Source organism: Anas platyrhynchos, chromosome 1 (assembly GCF_047663525.1).
Source record: "Anas platyrhynchos isolate ZD024472 breed Pekin duck chromosome 1, IASCAAS_PekinDuck_T2T, whole genome shotgun sequence".
NCBI classification, from domain to species: Eukaryota; Metazoa; Chordata; class Aves; order Anseriformes; family Anatidae; genus Anas; species Anas platyrhynchos.
The window spans coordinates 116,835,946-116,849,306 of NC_092587.1; the positions used below are offsets into that span (position 1 = coordinate 116,835,946).

General features: G+C 38.8%; 1 protein-coding gene across 2 annotated transcripts in view; it reads left to right on the forward strand.

Moving 5' to 3' along the window:
- Positions 1-13,361, forward strand: part of POLA1 (DNA polymerase alpha 1, catalytic subunit) — a 200,738-nt gene that overhangs the window by 90,861 nt on the left and 96,516 nt on the right. The gene's annotated exons all lie outside the window — the stretch shown is intronic.

Sequence of the window (13,361 nt, forward strand, 5' to 3'; positions counted from 1 at the left end):
TGGCAGAATGCCTGCTGTGTGGATTCACAAAGGCTAAGAATTACACTTTCATGAAATTTTCCTCACTAACTGCCCTGGTTAATTTGAAAGATAACCCACTGTTCTAATTCATTCCTCAATTGGGCGGTGCAGGTTTTATCTTTGATCTGACAAAGCATTTGTGTTAATCGTTTTGGCCCTCTACTAGACACTCTTGGGATTGTGCTTTTACAATAAATGTGTCTGTGATAGCTCTTTAGTCTATTATACTTACAATAGATCCATAGAACTGGTAATTAATTCTGTACTGCTTTGGAAATGGGGAAGAATAGGTGTAGCTCTGTCAAGTGCTGCTGGGAAGTTTGTTTAGCTAGTTCATTTTTGAAGTGTTACCCTCAGCCATCAATGAAACATCCATGCTTGGAGAATGGCTGAAGGCTGAAATACACAAGCATAAATGGAAAAAGTGACCAACTTCTGTGCCTGAGAGCTGCATTTAATTTTTAGTAGAGGATCTAATTATGTGATGCAAACTGATTTAGGTTTCCCTCTGAAATATTCAAGTATTTGTTTTGAGCATTTGGTAAATAAACACCAACTCTTAGATCCTCTTTAAAAAAAACAACACTATAGAAATCAGTATTCATATCCATAAAAAAGAATCCCTTGTCATTCACTTGTTGAGGTGTTAGTTTTGCCAAGGGAAAAGAACTGAATAAAAACCCAAAAACATATTGTATATACCACTTGAGCAGTATCAAAATCATACTGACCTGGTTAGACTCCTAAGACATAGTCCTTGAAGCTACAAGTTTTTATCTGGTTTGTAAATATGCATTTGTGGTATTAATAGTGATATATTTGTAGGCTAAAGTCTGTATACTGTTTCAAGCGTATGGCATCTTTAGATCTGTTTATGTTTTTCAAAATGCATAAGATGATGCAAACCCTAAAAGTGTTCTTCTTCAAAAAAAAAATACTGGGAAAATCTTAGTCCAACCTGTATTGCGTGGTTTTTATTTTTACAGTCTTTCTACTGGACCACTCTAACCCACAGACAGAAGTGAGTTTGAAGGCTATTGAACACTGCTAAATAACTTTATGCTGTTCAGCTGCGAAAATTCAGTGTTCAATAGCCCTCAAAATTTCTCATTTCTTACCTGTGGTGGGGTGGTCTACTGCTTGCACATTAGGTCACAATATAAAAGCATGTTAGTACACTTGTTCGAGATCCTTGAATTATTAGTTTATATATGTATTTTTTCCCATTTTGATTATTTGTATATATGTATTTGGCTTTTGTCTTAGTATTTTATGCGCTTAAAAAGCAAAAGAGTTATAAACAGGACGATATTGTAAGAGGCAATGGCATTCACACAGGTTTGGGGATAGCATGGCATATTCGCTTAAGAGAACAAAGATGACAGGGCTCGTTGTGAACCTGGAATCTCCCACACTGCAATCATGTGTATTGCCAACAACCCACAGGTGTACACCACATGAACAGGTGAAAATGTGATTGTAGATGATGGTGATGACTTCTGTAATCATGCTCTTGCAACAGTCATGGATTGAAAGCCTTTCTTCATTTGGTGGGGGGGTTGGGGTAAGAAGATTCTTTGGAGTGAGGGACTAGTGCTAAGTAGTGGCAATAGTACAATATTTTAAATTTTATTATGCTTATAGTACTAGGAGTATATGGACGTGTGTTGAGGAGAACGTAGAGCCAGAAAACAGAAGGAATCGTGACACCAATTGATGTGGTAGACACAATCAGCTAGCTAGAAGCTGCTGTCCAATTAACTCCAATGATTATTTTGGGAGTTCTTCCTGTTTGTATGTGAATGGATTTCTGAGCCTTTTCCAAGCTTGAAATTGTATCGCTGTCGTTTTAGTTTATACATACAGAAACAGAGACATTTATTTTTGGTACTGAAAGCTTCCAAGTCAAGGCAGAATAGAAAGCAGTTGGAGTGAATGATCAAAGATGAATGTGATTCCATGCACAGTTTATTGGGGACCCGAGAGAGGGAAGGGGAAGGGAAGCTGGCATCAGATTCTCAGGAGTTTTCTCTTCTCCTCTGCTATAGCATTTTCTGATTCTTATCTCAATTGAAGTTGACAGATGGGTCATAGGTTGAATCATGTTTTGGTTAACCAGGAGAAAGTTAGAAATATCTTGATTATTGAACAGAGCGGTCACTAAGTGAAAGCGTTATGTATCTGTCTTTGCTGACATAGTTTACACCTACCAAATAATGAAAGATAACCCTTTGGTCACCATGTATAGGGCATTTTGGGGATGAGCAAGCAGTTATTTGTCACAGCACTCGTGGCATCTATTAACTGGGATTGATTCGCTATTACTGCAACTTCTGCCCTGTAAAGGAATTGTTTGTTTTAGACTTGCAGCATCAATATGATTTTTAGTGAAGTGTTTCAAAGTAATGATCGATACGCCTTTACAAAAGGTTTAACTCTCTTCATTGGATTTTACTAGCCATGATGGACATGCATCCATCTCTCCGATGGCAGAGTGAAACTGAGTGCAACTCCCTGCACTCAAAATTTCAGCCACTGCCAATGAGTGAACATGAGCCAAGGAGCAGTTATCTGTCTGCTGTTGATTCTTTCTAGTGCTTAGTCTGAAATCAGGTACCTTGCCAGACAAGACTCTTGATGATTCTGGATATATGTCTCTGCTAACTGTAGAAAATGCTCCCCAGGTTAGCCACAGCATGGATGAGGTCCTGAGAAATGCAGATTACCTCAACAGAGTAAAACCAACTTTGTAATTTCCTCTGTAGGTAGATCACAGGAATGTAGGGGTTTATTATCACAATAATTTATCTGTTTAGGCTTATAAATGGTAATAATGTGAAGATCACGTTACAGGAAATGTGCCCATAGGTAAATGTGGTCATGGTTATGATTGCCACCAAGTGTGTAATGTTTACCTAGGTGATTGAATCACTTCTCTAATAACAAGATGTTTCTGTCTTCAAAGGATTACAGAAAGTTCTGTCTCTGAAGGTACTCTGTTGGAACCAATCTGTCACTCCAGTAGAAACAAGGATGAATTCGGGTAGCACTTGGGAAGCTTGTTTGTGCTGTGATACAGTGTTACAGTTGCAACTCTCCAATCTAGCTTTAAGCTGAGTGCAAAGTAGTGTAGCTTTGGTCTACCAACAGCAATGCTTGTTATGAGATTCTGTAGCCCAGAACTTAAAATGTTGGGCGAATCCGTGTAGCCTATTGAGAGGTCTGCCAGAATTACATTACGAATAGTGCCTGAGCAAACTACTTTAAGAGTGAGAGATTAAGCCCTTCTTTAAATACCTTGGATTGACAGAAATGTTAGGATGCTACATAGATTATAGGACTATAAGGATGTAGCGAGGCTGTGCAGGGACAAGATTAGGAAGGCCAAAGCTCATCTGGAGCTCAATCTGGCTACTGCTGTTAAAGATAACAAAAAACGCTTTTATAAATACATCAACACGAAAAGGAGGACTAGGGAGAATCTCCATCCTTTACTGGATGCGGGGGGAAACTTAGTTACAAGAGATGAGGAAAAGGCGGAGGTGCTTAATGCCTTCTTTGCCTCAGTCTTTAGCGGCAAAACCGGTTGCTCTCTGGATACCCAGTACCCAGAACTGGTGGAAGGGGACGGGGAGCAGGATGTGGCCCTCACCATCCACGAAGAACTGGTTGGTGACCTGCTACGGCACTTGGATGTCCACAAATCGATGGGGCCGGATGGGATCCACCCAAGGGTACTGAGAGAACTGGCAGAGGAGCTGGCCAAGCCCCTATCCATCATTTATCAGCAGTCCTGGCTATCGGGGGAGGTCCCAGCTGACTGGCGACTAGCAAATGTGACGCCCATCTACAAGAAGGGCCGGAGGGCAGACCCGGGGAACTACAGGCCGGTCAGTTTGACCTCAGTACCAGGGAAGCTCATGGAGCAGATCCTCTTGGGAGTCATCACGCGGCACTTGAAGGGCAAGCAGGCGATCAGGCCCAGCCAGCATGGGTTTATGGAAGGCAGGTCCTGCTTGACGAACCTGATCTCCTTCTATGACAAAGTGACGCGCTGGGTGGATGAGGGAAAGGCTGTGGATGTGGTCTACCTTGACTTCAGCAAGGCTTTTGACACCGTCTCCCACAGCATTCTCCTCAAGAAACTGGCTGCTCTTGGCTTGGACTGGCGCACGCTTCGTTGGGTTAGAAACTGGCTGGATAGCCGGGCCCAAAGAGTTGTGGTGAATGGAGCCAAGTCCAGTTGAAGGCCAGTCACTAGTGGCGTCCCCCAGGGCTCGGTGCTGGGGCCGGTCCTCTTTAACATCTTCATCAATGATCTGGATGATGGCATTGAGTGCACCCTCAGTAAGTTTGCAGATGACACCAAGCTAGGTGCGTGTGTCGATCTGCTCGAGGGTAGGAAGGCTCTGCAGGGGGATCTGGATAGGCTGCACAGATGGGCTGAGGTCAACTGTATGAAGTTCAACAAGGCCAAGTGCCGGGTCCTGCACCTGGGGCGCAATAACCCCAAGCAGAACTACAGGCTGGGAGAGGAATGGTTGGAGAGCTGCCAGGCAGAGAAGGACCTGGGAGTGATGGTGGACAGTCGGCTGAATATGAGCCAGCAGTGTGCTCAGGTGGCCAAGGAGGCCAACGGCATCCTGGCTTGTATCAGAAACACTGTGACCAGCAGGGCTAGGGAGGTGATCGTCCCCCTGTACTCGGCTCTGGTGAGGCCGCACCTCGAGTACTGTGTTCAGTTTTGGGCCCCTCGCTACAAGAAGGACATCGAGGTGCTTGAGCGGGTCCAGAGAAGGGCGACGAAGCTGGTGAGGGGCCTGGAGAGCAAGTCCTATGAGGAGCGGCTGAAGGAGCTGGGCTTGTTCAGCCTAGAGAAGAGGAGGCTCAGGGGTGACCTTATTGCTCTGTATAAGTACATTAAAGGAGGCTGTAGAGAGGTGGGGGTTGGTCTGTTCTCCCATGTGCCTGGTGACAGGACGAGGGGGAATGGGCTAAAGTTATGCCAGGGGAGTTTTAGGTTAGATGTTAGGAAGAATTTCTTTACTGAAAGGGTTGTGAGGCATTGGAACAGTCTGCCCAGGGAGGTGGTGGAGTCACCATCCCTGGAAGTCTTCAAAAGACGTTTAGATGTAGAGCTTAGGGATATGGTTTAGTGGGGACTGTTAGTGTTAGGTTAGAGGTTGGACTCGATGATCTTGAGGTCTCTTCCAACCTAGAAATTCTGTGATTCTGTGATTATAGGATTCACTTCTTCTGAGACTACACTAACAAGATATCATGAATCAAAAGAGGATTCATACCAAGTCACTGGTCTTGTAAAGATCAGTGTTGTTCTTTCTCCTTTTGACAGTAGTTTTAGAGATGGATATTTTCAATCTGTTGAGATTTTTTTGTTGCTTTTAATTTAAGTTTACATGCGATTTTGGATCGTCCCACTAGTTTCAAGTTAGAGACAACACAATAAATCGAAGTCCAGATAAATACAGATAAGGCTTAAAGTAAGTCTTAAAACCACCCGTTCTCGTGTAATTTTGATATAGGTAGTACATTATATAAATTTAGGACAACAAATATCAAAGAACAGATTGTCTGAAAAATTAACTTCTGTTACTAGAGAATGCACTATAGCCAGCTTGCTGGGAGGTAAGAAAAAGGATTCTCTACTATCTTGAATACGTGATACTGGTTGATACATGCTTAATTGGCAGTTCTTACAGTGCTCAAGCATCTTGCGTCTTTCCAGAGAAACAAAGCTAAAATCCGAAGCTGAAGAGACCGTGTTTTCACTGGACATGGTTCTTCTTCTCACAAGGACAAGTTTATTTGGCATGTGTGACCTAAAAATGTTGTGGTAATCAGAAATGTTGTTTTAGGAGTTCTATTAATAATTCAGAAATCCGTAGTCCAACACTGATTTTAGAAAATAAAATATCTTATATTTAACCCGTTGTTTGAAAAGTAAAACTGAAGTGGGTCTATCTATGGTAATTCAGAGTTGAGTGACATATGAAAAGAACAGAATATGGACAATTATATAATAATTGTATGAATTCTAAGTTACCTGTCTTAAAGTATCTTAGTCTTTATTATGAACCTGCCTTCAATTTTAAAAGAAAGATTGAAGTATTTTTTAGTATTTGGGAAACTGAACTATTTTTGGTGCAGAGTATGCCTTCTTTTCTAAACATGTTGTTGTTGCTGTCTTTCATAGTCCACATCCCTGAAAATTATTGAGTAACAAAGGAATGGAGATAGGAGGTGGGAAAAGGCACATCAGAAGTTCCAGCTGTGTTTTCTTCAGCATGCTTTTCTTTGGCATTGTGGGGATGGGTCTTGTAGGTATTTGTTTTCCACTCTTAGCTGATGAAGGATTTATTTCCATCTTCTGGTTTAAAGCAGTTAAATTTGTCAGCAAATATTTCCAGTAACTTTTAGCCACAGCTCTACTTCTTGGTAAATTAATCTTAATTAAACAAGGTGTTCCTCAGTGGAAGTGACTTCAGTATTTGAAATCTCATCACATACAAGCTGTGTAGTTTGAGGGCTATTTCAAAAACTTTAGCTATTTAAACGAAGTTGAAACTATTTAGTGCTTGGTGCTATTTTAGTATTTGGTGCTTAAGAGAAACTGGATGAATATGTAGGCATTCAAGGACTGAACATATCAAGTGTGTAGTTCAGACTTACTAGCTTGGTTCTGGAAGTGAGTTGTATGTGAACCAACTTCAGAGCAAAGAGGAAGCACAGCTGAGCTTAAACCTCTCTTTCTGTGCTTGCATTCATGTACTTTGGGATGGGGAAGGCAACCCCTTTCCTGAATGAGACCTCTAGGGGTTTAATCATTTTTCTTTTACAGCAGCCAAGAGAAATCTGAGGTGTAATGCAACAAATTGTCTATAACAGTTTTTAGCGTTGGAGATGCCAGCGTGCCTTGTACGGTGGCATTTGTTGCTCCTCTTGCCTCATGAAAGCTGTACTTCTCCACGTTTGTTTGAGAGAGATGCTTAAGAGCCGATGAAGTTTTGGATCAGCTGAAATGAAAAAAAAAAAAAAAAAAAAAGATGCTACTACATTTTAAATGAGAATATTTCCATCTGCAGTAAGAAATGTCAAAATGACTTCATAAAAGGGTTTTGCATTTGCTTCACAGTGCCTTGCTCAGAAGTCAAGGTCTTGTAAGTGCTACAGTCTCCACTTTTTGCAGTGTCAGAATATCCTTCAGTGGATACATACAAATTATTTTTTAATTATTTTAATCCCCAAGCATTAAGAAAATAAGTGCTTTCGATGACTGCTTTGGGAGATGGTATAATTTGAGTGCAAAACCTTATTCCAAGATGTAGTCAGATAGTCAAGCTGTACAAAACAGGCATTGGTCCATACGTAGCATCTGGCATGTAGGTATTTAAGTATCCTTCAAGCTCAGCAGCCAGGCTGGCTAGATGCGTTCAGATCATTTTCATTAAATGGATGGACTTTACCACTACTTTCTTAGTGAACTGTAAACATTAATTACTCTATTATTTTTATTCATGTGAGCATGTTTTTGTACTGTCTTTTTTGTAAATTGAGCCTGGAGAATTGGCAACTTTGCCTGTGCTTTAGTCCTGTGCATTCTGTGACGGCATACTGGCTTAAAGGCCCTTTTATTGCTAAAGATGAACCTCCCCTCCCTCTTTTCATGCCATGTGGAAGATTATTGTCTCTTCAGTCTGCCCACAGCTGCAGCATCCTATAGTAGGAAAAAAAAAGAGCTGTGCAGTCCTGCTAAAACTGTTACAGCAGCTAATGACAAAGACTATTGTCTTTTTCATTTTCTTTCATCTGAAGATTTTCAGCTATCCAAGTATCTTCAGCCTAGTGATTGTGTTAGGCTTTGAATCCACAAGTATAGAAAAGCATTTCTGTGGTTTTCCAAAGGTATGTTAGGTTTCTGAATAAAAAGTAAGACTTCACAAAATATGAAAAGTAGAGGTTTTCCTTTTCTCATGAACAAAATCATTACTTTCTTAAGGGGCATCTACAAGAGAGGCATCAGGTCCATGTGACTATCAGATCTCCAGATAAAAATGTTTATCCAGTGGCTGAACTCATACTCTACAAAAATAAATTAAAAAAAAAAAATTAGAGCTCTAGCAGATACTCTAAATGTCTTGAATCTTTATCTCGAACCTCCTGTAGAATGGTATAAACAAGATGTTGGTGAAGATTTTTTTTTTCTGGATTAGAAAACACTACTTTTTGTTTTGTCTTTTTCTTTATTGGTGGCTACAGGTCAAATGTGGAAAACAAGGAAGTACGAACTACCAAACTGGTTTCTTTAACTAACCTGCACGCTCAACAACAATATCATCCCAGAGATTCATTTAATTGGTGTCTTTTCTTATGTTTTTTCCTTTATCACTTGTCTCATCTGTCTTTGAAGATTATAAACATACATGTGTAAAAGAGATTTTTTTTTCTAATAACTAGCTTTCCTTTCCTAATGAAATTATAGTCAACATAGCAATATTCTTCATTTTCCCCCCCCATTTGATGGAAATTTCTTTACTGATGTCTTCAGTGTGGATTACGTATATTTTTAATAATTTTTTTTTCAGATTATTTGCATTAGCAACACTTATTTCTGCTCTCTGTCAAGGATGTGAAGGTTTTATCATTGTGCATATTTTACAGTCGGTATGTCTTAATGATTGTTTAAATATTTAGAAGTTACTGGATTTAGAAGAATTATCTGAAAGGACAAAATAGGAGGTGGAGTCAAGTGGAAGTGTATCCTCATCAACTCTGCAGTCAGCCCCCATTCCTTTGAGTGCAAGGCAACCCAGCTGTGAGGATTGCTGGCCACACTCTCATCAGAGAGAGAGAGAAAATTAGCAAGACAAAATTCCTCTCTATCAATCCTATCTTTACACAAATTCAGACTTCTGAGCTTCCATACGTGAGAGTGTAACTTAATTTCCAAATTACATGATGAAAGCACATCTGTCCCAAAATTAATACCTCTTGAGAATATCATAATTGTATATACTGAAAATAATTAGTATCTGTAATTTGCAAGTCATAAATGTCTAATTTTTAGCGAAGTTGTTTGTTTCCATTTAAGATAAATTCTCAATTTAATATCCAAAGCAACATTCGTCTATACTACAAAGGAGCAGAATTGTTTAAAAACAGAGAACCCCCTCACCCCTCAAAAATACAAAGAAACAAAATGGGATATACTGGATTTTGTTGTAGAAAATCACATTATGTTTTTCTAAGAACATTGTAATTCTTGTAATAATTGTTACTGGATAATGCCTATTTTTTTCTCATATTAAAGCAATTCATGCTGGATGGTCTTGCAATGGAACTAGCAGATACCAAGCTACCCATTCATATGACCACCTGTCAAGCAGAGAGGTTGAATTTAAAATTTGAATTCGGTGGAATTTCTCTGTGTATGTGTCTGTTTATATATTTGCATGAGTATGAATAAAGGCAATAAGATTAATATGGCTATTTAACACTAGATTGTCTTCCAGTAGTTCATGCAGTGTTGAGATGCTTTTTCACACAATTCTTTGTTATTTGCATGTTTTTTGAAGGAAGCAATTAATCAAATTCTCCCTCCCTCCTACTGCTTTCTACCTCTTTCTTCTTGCAACAAGGGATCAGCATTTATACTCTCTTGTTCCTTTAATGGGGCAGCTTTTTGGGACCACCTTGTTAGGTATTTTTTTTGTTGTTGTTTTTAACACAATCAATGAAGTAGCAATAATGGAGTAAACTAAATTGTGATATGGTTCTTGAGAGAGTTTCCTGGTTGATTAAACATAAGGTAGTTTTAATATCAAATGCTTCTGCTCCTTCGCCAACCCAACAAGTGGAAGAGACTGAGATGCCTTATGGGAAATTCATAAAAATTCTGTATGATCTGCATGTCTTTGGAGACTACCAAACAAAAACAAGTCATGCATTGTAAGGACTTAATAAAATAAGTAATTATATAAAATAGAATCTGCCAAGAAATGGTCAGGTATTACCCCCAACATCATATTTTTGACATTTTCTGGTGAGTACCATTTGTGAAAGGCTTCATGAGGCTAGTGCCATTCAGTAATCAGGTGTCATACAGGAAAACCCTGAGTAATAAATACTTATTTAAGGAGCATCTGAGATTGCGGTGAGAATAAGGAAAATGATCTAGGAACAATTACAAGCTTTCATAGTGAGAAGCACATTTAATTTCTATGTAAATTAAATTAGTGCCATTCTTTCTAGACACAGATCTTCACTTGAGAGGAGCCAGCAGCATAACCACAACTAGTATCATAACCAAGGCTAGGGAAATGTCAGTACCGTAGCCACAGACTCCATCTCATATAAATTATAGGTGAGTTCTTTTTTCAGAAGAAAGGCATTTAGACACACTTTTTTCACTTCCTTCCTCCCCTATCATCTTAATTGCTGGTAACTCTTTAGTTACAACATTTTCTGCTTTTTTATCTATTAGTGATAAGACACTAAACTGTGTGGAAGGCATCAGATATGATATAGTGCTAGTAAGCTTTTAGAAACTGTGTTACAATAGGAAAGATTTTCAGAGTCAAAAACAGGCAGAGTGACATCCTTACGGTAGTGAAAGGCAAAAAGTAAGATGGAGTTCTCCTACTATGATACTTCAGATTATTATTTTTTTTTTCTAACAGACTTCATATCTGTGTTTAGGACATTCCAATTGTGTTTAAATAACTATATTAACAAAGGAGTTGTTTTTTTTTTTTTAATCTCTAAGTGGTTTGGAACTCTTAGGGCAGTACTATGGCTATGCAAAATGACGTAACCCCTTCAACTTCAGAACTGATGGGTTGGATCCTTGTTTTACTTACGAGAATGCGATGGGATAGATGTTTGGTAAATGACATTTCTAGTTTTTAGAAACATAAACGTAAGTGTGCTTCAATTTTCCCCTGTCATTTGAGGGAATTGTATAACAAAAACTGGGGAAGAAGATATCTACTACAGGAAGTGCAACAAGAATCTAGTTTTGATGCTGGAAGTATTAAGGCTTAATGTCCATCCATCTGTCTTTAAGCAGTTCCTGTAACTTTTCAGTTGCTGTTATTAATCTTCAACTATCTTCATCACTTACCTGAATGAAAATAGATAGCACCTGGAATAATACAAAAAAATCTGTCCTCCACAGAGAAAAGTAAGTTTCGTATTTCTCAGATAGGAGCAAAACTACCTGTAGATATCCTCATGCAGCAGAGGAAGAGATTAGCATTCTGTACTGACTGAGCAGAGAAACTTTCTTAGGCACCAAAATCATAATGCAGTAGAGGTGTTATCCAGGTACTAAGCTTTTTTGGCTTCTATTGGGGTTGTTTTTGTGAGGGGAAAAAAACAAACACCAAATACAAGTGTATTTATTGGGTGAGAAACAGCCTGAAGAGGGACAGAGCTGTATTTTTATTTAATTATTTTTTTTTTTTAAGAGAACAATGTTAGTTTGGGACTAATCTAAGTGCCTAATAATCAACTGTCCTTGAACATTTAATGAAATCTAGAAATACTATTTCATTATTATAGATAATGCTTACAAACATTTTAATTTTAAGACTCATCAAAAGAAAAGCAGGTGAATAATTCTTCCACCTGCTTGGAAAGTTAGGAAGTTACTGGGAAGTGGTTAAGTGAGAGAAAATCTCTCCTAATTTCCACTGTATCTAGACTTGTTCTTGCACTGGGGAAGGAAAGTCATAGAACCACAGAATGCTTGGGGTTGGAAGGGACCTTAAAGATGACCTGGTCCCCTAGGCAGGGACACCTCCCACCAGCCCAGGTTGCCTAAAGTCCCATCCAACCTGGCCTTGAACACCTCCAGGGATGGGGCAGCCACAGCTTCTCTGGGCAACCTGTGCCAGTGCCTCACCACCCTCTGAGTGAAGAATTTCCTCCTTATATGTAATCTAAATCTATCCTCTTTTAGTTTAAAACTATTAATGTAAATTTGTTTTCTTCTATGAGGCTGTTCCTAATACTCAGATGCTAGCATCTGTGGAAGGTGGTCTTATAGAGGAATTATTTTTGTTGTGTTGCCTAAAAAGAGAATGTAGTCCTTGCTTCTTTTCATTTTAGTGCAAAGTTGTGTTAGTGCTATCAGTTTATAAAAGCTCTGCTACTTCTTCAGAGAGCCTTGGGGCCATCCTCTGATGTTTAATTGCTTTTAAATCTTTCACAAGAGAAAGATAAGAATGTGCTTTCCTTGAACTTAACAGTTTGGGCAATTTTCTGTAATCCAGTAAATACAAATTGTACCCTGATTATCCATCTATGTCTGTCAAGCAAATTTTAATGGATGAATGAGTGAGTCAAATCCTATGCATGGAAATATACGAATGTGCAAAATACGAGTCTAATTACAAGGCTGCTAAATTTACACAAGGTCAGGTAAACAAGGCACTGTGTAATGATTATTAATTGTTAATAACGCCTTTGGGAAAACACGTTTCTGCTCTCAACACCTTACATTTTTGCCTTTTCAGTTATATTAAACAGCCAAATTGATCAGCTATTAGAAAAAACAAAATACGTTTTTCTCCCATTTTTCTTCTACCCCACATCTGTAATTGTTTATTAGTTACTTCTGAGTAGTGGGAAGGATAACGTGCATCTTTACTACTGTTCTAAAAAACAAAACAAAACAAAAAAACACAACAGAACTGTTGAACGTGCTTTTAAAGTTTACAGTAAAAATATTGTGAAAAGATTTATTAACTGATAACATTTTTCCTCTTCAGCAAGAGCATACAAATTCCTACAATCTCTTGTCCTATGTGATGAACAAGTCATTTCTTGCTTTCTGTAGCACTGCCTGAATCATAAAGAACACATTCTGAAAACGAAACAGGTTTAAACCTCACAAGGAAACAAATACTCTGATGTAAATATTGAGAAAAATGTTCAAGTGCTGTTTGTTAGGGCATTCCCTCCCCAAACTGAAAAAGTATTAACTTATGAAAAAACAAGTTTTATTTAAGAAAGGGATTTGCCTCGTTATGATCCAACATTAGCCAGATCCTTCATGATTCAAGGAATTCCATCAAAGACTTCTATTTAACAGAATTTTCTGCAGGAGATGCAAGTTCCTAGGTAGTGGCTAACTTTTTGGATAAAACAGGAGTATTTTCACCTGTATGAATGCCCAAGTCTTCTGCAGATGGAGCTTCTGAATGACACTTAGTGGTAAGCAGCTCCAAGGGCTATTTTATAGCGTTCAAGATGTTTCTGTTCACTGCTGTGATTTTTGTCATCTTTTCAGCTTCACTGAAATTCTATTTTGAATTGTA